This window comes from Varanus komodoensis, unplaced genomic scaffold (genome assembly GCF_004798865.1).
Source record: "Varanus komodoensis strain SLA01 unplaced genomic scaffold, ASM479886v1 scaffold75, whole genome shotgun sequence".
In the NCBI taxonomy this organism is placed as follows: domain Eukaryota; kingdom Metazoa; phylum Chordata; class Lepidosauria; order Squamata; family Varanidae; genus Varanus; species Varanus komodoensis.
The window spans coordinates 2,263,712-2,272,437 of NW_025336416.1; positions in this window are offsets into that span (position 1 = coordinate 2,263,712).

Genomic DNA, 8,726 nt, shown 5'->3' on the forward strand with positions numbered 1-8,726 from the left:
TTGCAGGATCAGACCAGCATCGTTTCACTAACTGCAGCAAACCAGTCAAATGCCTCCAGAAAGCCCACGCAAGGGAAAAACGTAGGAACAAATATAGGGAAAAATCCCTCACTGCTTGTCCACCAGCATCTGGCATTCAGAGACAGGTTTCTTCTGAACACAGAGGTTCTCCGATTTAGCTAGCATGGCACATAACCATTTATAGATTGGTCTTTCCCCATGAACCTCCAAACCCTTTATTCAAATCCAATATAAGTTCATGGAAAATTTTGGTAGTGGGAAGATCAGAAGGGAATTGATTTAAGTATTTCAGCACAGCTATAGCTAGACAGAATTTACAAGCTTTATCCCCAGTGTGATGGATTATATAAACATTCCCAGAATTGGGGAAGTGTAGGGTCAGGCTGGGCAGCCACATCATTCTACTTAGGTTACCCATACACTGGTGCTAAGGAAAGAGCAGACAAAAAGAACCCTGCCTTACCATCACTTTCTCTTAGTGTTGAAAAGGGGGAAAGGCAGCCTCTTTTCTTTTGAAAGAAAGCCCTTGGAACTCTCAACAGCAGTGCAGGATCCAATTGGGGAAAGGATAATGGAAGGTTCCAGAAGAAGCTGTTGACAGTTGGAAGCTGAGCTGAGATGCACAACATCTGTTAAGAAAGGGAACTGGCCGGACGTCTTATCCCACAATGATTTTTTATGGGTTAATTTTGGGTGTAATAAAGCTAGAATAGCATTATGGTGAGGTGACTGAACTGGTCCTGGGCAAACCACTTTCTCTCTCAGCCTTAATTCTTGTAGCTGTATTATGGGGGGTTCTAATACGGACCTACCTTCCAGGACTGTGGTGAGGATCGCTATATGTTTGAGAAGCAATATGAACACTTGAAAGTGCTGTACAGATGCTTAGATTCCATTCCACTTCTCATATTCGTTGATTCTGCATTTCTTCATTACCTGCCTGGCATTCTAGCTGCTGCACCGTGCTGCCTCCCCATGGATTTAGCGTCAATGGGTCATGGACCACTAGGGAAACTCCTCTCCATAAGTTTCTCAGACGATGTTTAAGCCATCTTCGTAGAGCCCATATTAGCAAAGGAATTCCATTGATTGTCAATGGAACTACTAATTCCCAAATGTATAGGCCATTCATTGTTATTGTTACATGCTGTTAAGTTGTGTCTGACTTACAGCAACCCTAGGAATAAGTGGCCTCCAGATTGTCTTGTTCTGGACAGCCCTGCTCAGCTCTTGGAAACAATTGCTCATTAGTAACGCACTTCACAAATGCTCAGAGCCATTGTGTTCCTTTCTAGAAAAGCATTCCTTTATATAACTATTTAAAGGCACCATGGGGAAGCTTGCTTTTGTGAGGGGCTGCCTTCTGGTAGCAGAAGTGTTCCTGATGCATGCACATGTTCTGAAATTCCAGTCAGTGGGAATGATGCATCCAGTTGTGATTCCCTCTCAGGCATGCTTTCCTTGAAGAAGAGGAATAGATTTACTGATTAGAGCAATGATGTAGATTAGTAGATTACAGTAAAGATGTACTCAATAGCTTCATGCATCATTCTGGAATGGCTGAACAAAGCATGGATATGCTTCTGCCTTCAGGCATTACTAAGCAGTTCCATGTTCCAGAGAAATTACAGTGGCTGAGTCTCATTATTACCTTTACTTATGTCCTGCTTTGCAGGATGAAATCCTGCCAAGTCTGCAACAGAAATAGATTGTTGATGATGAGGATGATGAAGATGATGATGATGCATATTACAGGGCAGGGGGTGATAGAAAGTCCTTTGGGAGGAAGGAGGGACAAGCCGGGAGAGAGCCACCTGCCTCCCTCTCTCTTCTGGCATGTTTCCACGGTTCAGAGGAAATTTGCATCCGGAGCCTCATAATTCTCACACTCTTCCCATTATATCATGCAAACTCAGAGCACAGCTTCTGCACACCAAAGAAAGTGAAAGCCAGGCACTATCACTCCACCGCCTGGTTGGCCCTGCAAACAAAGCCTCCCTCTGCTGGCTTTCCTTCAGGCTTACTTTGGTAGCATATCAATTTTTAAGAACAGGGTCTTTGCTCTGACTTCCACTTTTAACACAAAAGCCACTCAAAGTGGGTGTGGGGGGACCAAAGTAACTAAATGAATCAATTTCTTGCATGGTTTTTCTGTGCAAACCTCTTGGGCAACCTTGGAAGTCATTACCTTAATCCTTTCCCTCTTTCAGACCTGTATCTCGCCCTCCTTCCGGGACCCCAACAATCCGGTGAGCCATCTCTTATCAGCCATCCATTTCACGGTACACATTTGCCCCATTTTGACAAAGATGTGTATGCAAGGTGCACAATTCTTTCTCTATGCACAATGTGCAAAGCGTGTCATTGTTTGCACAAAAGTATGTGAAGTGAGTACTTATTTTTCCACATGCACATATTATGTAATTATTTACACGAAGTATACAAAGTTCACAAGTCAAATGTGAGGAAGTAGACCTCCATTTGAACCCACTTCCTTCTGGATGAGCCTAATTTTCTGCATCCATTTCAGGCAGTGCCCATTAAAAATACTTTGCCACTTTTTGATTTTTGTCAACAGATTGGCAGACACAGGCTGTGTTCACTCATAATGGCACGCCATGGGAAGAATGCCTTTTCATTATGTCTGAATCCAGCAAGAAAGGCAACGTTTGGTTACTGTGAATCCCATGGTGAACCAGCAGTTTGTTCGACGATTTCTGGATTGCTTGTCATGACATGGGAACTCATGTAGTTTCCCCATTTCTGACAGTGAGGTTGAGGGCAAGAGCAGCTGCTGCAGCTGGAGCCACTCAACTCAACATTTTCTGAGGCCCCATTTTGCCTAGCAACTGCTGAGTCGCCAACAGCAGGGAACTGATTGGCTGCCTCTGCCTGCTGCCATGCTTGCCTCGCCTTGCTGTTTGCTGCCTTGCCTGCCACCTCCTTGCTGCCTTGCTGAGATGCCTCTCTGTGTGACCCTGCTGTCTTGCCCCCTCATGAAGCCTCGCCAAGTCCTGTAATTCAGGTTTCTTCAACAAGAGTTCCAGGGATCAAACCAGAATCTTCTGAATGGAACCCTGTATTATAACACAGAGCTACCATCAGCAGAAACCATTGACAACAAGTAAAATGTGCAGATAAGTTCCCAAAAAATGTAATCACAAACCAGAGACTGCAATTAGAAGGTACAGATCTCACTCCCAACCACAAAAGGGATAAAAGCAGGGCTTTTTTTGTCATCGAACGCACTGGAACAGCGTTCCGGCACCGTTTTTTCCAATGGATTTTATGAAGTGATTTTGAATCGTAGCAGATCAGCAGCAAACTTCATTAACATAGTGCCTGCGGGCTGCTTTTGTGTCTGCTATCTGATAGTGAGATAGTGAGTGTGTTGCTCTCGGCTTGGGACGCTGCTCCGCTGCTCGACTTGGGATTGGTGTGTGTGGTCGCACGCTTACTGCCAGTGACAACGTGAGTTCCAGAACCTTTTTTTTTTTTTTACACAAAAAAAGCACTGGATAAAAGACATGACGTGGGGGAGTTAAGAAAAATGTTCTGTTATCCAATGTGCTAGATATGGTGAAAAGTGAGAAAGTTGATTTTTCATTTGTCAGAAACACTACATAATTCCTTATGGATGTGATGACAAAGAATAGGAAGAATGAGCATCATGTTTCTCAGCCCTCTGGTGAGAAATCGGAGTTGACAGTGATGAACACCATGACCTCTGCGTGTGAGGTCAGATGTTCAAGTAATAAGAAGACAGGCCATTAAATGGTTGCCAACACTCTCTAGATCCCTAGACTGTCCAATGGATATGCTACTAGCATCAACATCTGAAATCAAATGCTGAGTATCCACGATTCCAAAATGAACGTGGGTTTGGATGTTTTGGTAAGGCCATGTTAAACCTACTTTGTGTGAAGCCTCAGTGGGTGCATTCTAGTTAGGTTGACCAAGGAGACAAGTCTTAGCAGACCTGCATTGAATGTGAACTGATCCAGAGATTATGTTATGGATGATTATCAGCCATAATAGCCAAATGGAGTTTCTTTGTTAAGGATGGGCATATAAGCTCACAGCATTTCTCCAAATTCTGCCTCAAATCTTGTTCCGCTTCATGTTCTTATCAGATGTGCGTCTTTATTTTTGTTTCTTTTTGCATGAAATCCATGCATATGGCTATCCATTTTTTAAATGTGCAAATCAGTTGTGCACCACAGTGGGAGAGAGCTATTGCCCTCATGTCCTCTTGGGGAGAATCTACATTGGGATCTTAGGGGGAATCTGCTTTTGGGAGAAAGCTACACCAGGCATGTTTAGCTGCACTAGAATGCCCAACTTCTTGGCATGTCACACGAAGCTCCCCCAGATTGTTGTCCTCATGGAAACGAATAATACATCCAATGCTGCTTCCATATTCCTTCCCTTCTTAGGAACAACTAGCTGAAAAGAGGACCATACATGTCTACTCAGAAGTAAATCACAGTCTCTCCAATGGTGCTTACTGGAAGGAAGTCACATTACTTCCAATAAAACTTAGAGATAGCCAGCTTAGAAATAAATTGCATTATGTTTAATGGCACTTATTCTTGGGAAAGTATGCACAGGAAGAGAGATTATTTTGGGTGGAGGGGTATGGGCTACTCATCCTGTTGACTTCTGCCTATGGGGGTGGGGGTTCAGGTGGAATGGTGGACAGCAGTGTCCTGTCAGCCAACACACTTGAAATTCAATCCCAAGGTGCATAATTTGCCTGTGTCACCTGCCTTTTCCTCACTGCTCTGCACACAAAAGCTGGATGGCTGGAGTGGCCCCTGCAGTTGCTGCTCTTTCCAGGGGACTCTATAGTATTTGTATATGGGGAATCTATAAAACTAATATCACCACAGTGAGAAACTGTGGCGGTACAGACAAACCATGGGACAAACCATTGTGCCTTAGCTTGGCTTCTAAAGACCAAAAACACAATGCTAAAATACCACAACTGGGTTCAGACAACGTAAGAGACCGGCAATGGTTTAAAAACAAAACAACACCACTGTGCCTTGTAATGTTGTCTGAACCCAACCGCCATGTACAGACTTTGGAGCACTGTTTTCTTACACTACAGTTTATGCCTACTTAAAAATACATCCCTCTGAGCTAAATGAAACTCTCCCCCAGCTAACTCGGGACAGTGATGTAGAATTAATTGGTTTATATGTTTGTTTTAACACTGCCGAAAACCAACCCCAAGGAAGACTGGCAAAGCAGCGGATCACGATTAAATGTGCAGCAAAGCTTGTTTGCATTTCTTGCATCAATGCTACAAGCAATTCTGGTCAGACTTTTGGGGCACCTTATTTCACAGGGTAGAAATAATCGCGAAATCAAATGTCATCCAATTCTAATTTCTATAGTAATTGCTTTCTATAGCAGTGGCCAGATATTCCTCCTTTCATAATAGCATCATGTATAATTACTACATAATCTTCAGGCATAAATAACACTCCAATTAGCCTGTAATCTCTAATTATAATGTACTTACCAACTAGTTCTGTGCTTATTTGAACTCCGTAAAATAAAATACCTTGTTAATAAAAATGTTGGAAGAGAATTATGTAGGTATTGAATGCCAAATTCGGTTGCTGTGCTACTGGGTACAAGGTGAGATGAAGTTGCAGGGATGCAAACACATTTTCTAAAATCTGTCTAGAAAGTGGTAGAGAAATGCTGCCAATTAAGCTATTTTGCATATGTTTTCTTAACAAAACCTTAAACTATGAGGCTCTGATAGCAAACAAGTGTTCCTTCCTCCTCTGGGGATGGCGAACGGGGGACCAAAGGAATGGCTGTCTAGGACACTTCCTTCATATATATGTCCACATACATCAGCTCCTATATGCAAGTGAGTTGCCTGCAGAATTATCCTGAGACAGGTTTGGAAATACACAGGCAGTTCCAAGGCTCAGCTCCAAGGTTCTTTCCTCTGATATATTTTTCTTACCTTACATTGGACATGGACATTGGATGGCAATTCAAAAAAGGGTAGTTCCTTTGCAGCTTTTCATTGAGATAACTCTCCTTTGAAATAGGTCATATAACTACCCTTTACAGAAGTCATTTCCCACCACACATCATTCCATAAACACGCCGTTGAACTGTGACTGATAACATCACTAACAACCTTACCATTAGTCCATGAAGAATAGGGGGAGAAGAGAGAGACAGCTCTACAATGGAGAGAAATGCAGGATACATGATATTTTTAGGGAAGGAGATATTGAAGCCATAAAAAGAACCTCAGACCAAGGGCCTAGCTAGTTCATTGTCATGTTTCTCACATAGGTTCAGAAGATGCCTTCAGGAATCCACAATAGGCATTATGTCTCTGATACTGGGAGAAACATGTACTGCCTCAAAGTAGCCACTGGTAGTTTGATCCTCTCTGAATTCATCTGATTCCCTCTTAAAGCCAGCTAAAGTCTTCTTTGCAGTTGGATCCTCTATGTCTGAACTCTTCCCCCCTTTTTGCCCTTTCATTGCACTTTACATGCACAAAACCACAGGACCGGGAGCATTTTTATATACATAATGGAAATACAAAGTGCCCTGAACACTAACTCCAAACTGCACGATTAATAACCTACACTGTGGGCTGATATAAGCTACTTTCTCTCGGTCACAGAAGTCTCCCAACACACACCCACAATTCACAAAATTGGAATGAACAACTGAATTGTCACTAACAGCATGTGTTTTAAACATTTGAAACCTATTTTTTCCAGAAAATAAAACTTCCAGTTTTAAAGATCAAGAATGTCTGTCTTTACTGTTGCCATTTATTTCTGGATGTTCATGTGGCACCCTAATCACAGCTTCACTAAAATCCTGAATTTCTCCATTGATTTCCTCTTATGTCTGCTGGGGAAAGAAAAACATAGCATTAAAAGATGCCAGTAGGGTAGCCATGAAACTCACTAGGTAGTTTGCCCAAGGAAAGGCACAGAAGGAAGGGATGGAAGGGCAAATGTGCTCCTTAAGCTCCCTGAGAGAAAGGATGTTTTGTGTTTTGTGGAGTGGAGCAATAAACTTTTTCCTTTACTATCTGCTGATGGATGAAATCAGATTCTCCAAGCATGCATTCATAAACATTTGTGAGAATTGGGAGTTGTGTGAATTCTTGCAATTTTTGTGTGCAATTTTTGTACTTTGCTATTTCTGGGAATGTGCACATTTCTAAAAATGTACAATACCCCCTGTTTCACCACTAACCTGTTTGCTTAGTGGTGAAAATGTGCAGTTTTGATTTACATTAAATATTTTTTCTATGCATCAAATTCTGTAAAACCATGTACTAAAATGGTCTGCAAGTCTGTGCAACTCAGAATATATCAGTCCACTGCAGAATCCACAGGTCTGATTCTTAGAACTCCAAACACTCTTGAGCCTATTGCAGGACCCTCTGGCATTTCTGGCCAGGATTTGTACTAAGACATAAATAAAGTGTCCTGTGTTAAGGAAATTGAGTTATCACCCTTGCCTTTTCCTGTCTCAAGGTCATATGGGATCTAGAACCTGATCATGGTCAGGGCCCCTTTTTGTTTTAGCTTGTAGCCTAGAGTTGTTCCCTGCTGGTGCTGAAATCTACCGTTCCTTGGACAGAAATTAAATGAGCTGTACTACACAGAGGTGTAAAAATTGGGCTAAAAGCCAAACCAGAGAAACATCCCAGCAAATGTTGCACTATGGAACACAGTTATGGATTTGGCCTTTGCGGTGTGTTTTCAATACTGTAGTTTCAGTATTTAGGAAGGCTTTGGGTGCTCTTTAACTACCCCTAGTTGATCAGTTCACTGCTAACAGAACATTCACCAACATTATTTTAGGTGTTCTCTGTTTTGATTTTGTACTAGCAAGGAGTAGGAAAGGAAACATCTCTTGATTCATTTTAATTTATATTGCAAATAGACCTGTAGTGTCACATCAAAATATTCTATGTAGGAAAAAGTGTTTTGTGCTTCAGCAGAACAGTAGCAAAGAATGTAAAGGCCTTATAGGAAATTGGATTACTTAAACTCTTCCTGATCTTGGACTTCTAATCTGAATAACTTGGAAAGGAGAAAGATAATTCCTACTATGAGGTCACCGTTCAATATTAAATAGACTAGTCAGTGGACAAGTATATAGCCCCATAAGCTTCCAAATTCCAAAATCAATATATATTTAAAGTGTGTGTGTAAATCACATTAAAACTAATATTATTTATACCCCCTAGTAGCCAAAGACTCTCTGGGGAGTTAACAACATTAGCTACTCCCCATAAGTTAGCCCTCCCCTTCATGGATCACTGCCTTGCTGTGGCAGTGGGGCTTGTGTAGCTCAATGAAGCTATGAGCTATGCCGTGCAGGGACACCCAAGATGGACAGGTCATAGCAGAGAGCTCTGACAAAACGTGATCCACTGGAGAAGGAAATGGCAACCCACTCCAGTATCCTTGCCATGAAAACCCCACGGACAGTACCAAAAGGAGAAAAGATATGACATCGGAAGATGAGCCCCTCAGGTCAGAAGGTGTCCAATGTGCTACTGGGGAAGAGCAGAGGGATAGTACTAGTAGCACCCGAAAGAATGAAGCAACTGGGTCAAAGCCAAAAGGACACTCAGTTGCAGCTGTATCTGGTGGTGAAAGGAGAGTCCGATGCTGTAAATTGGATCTGAT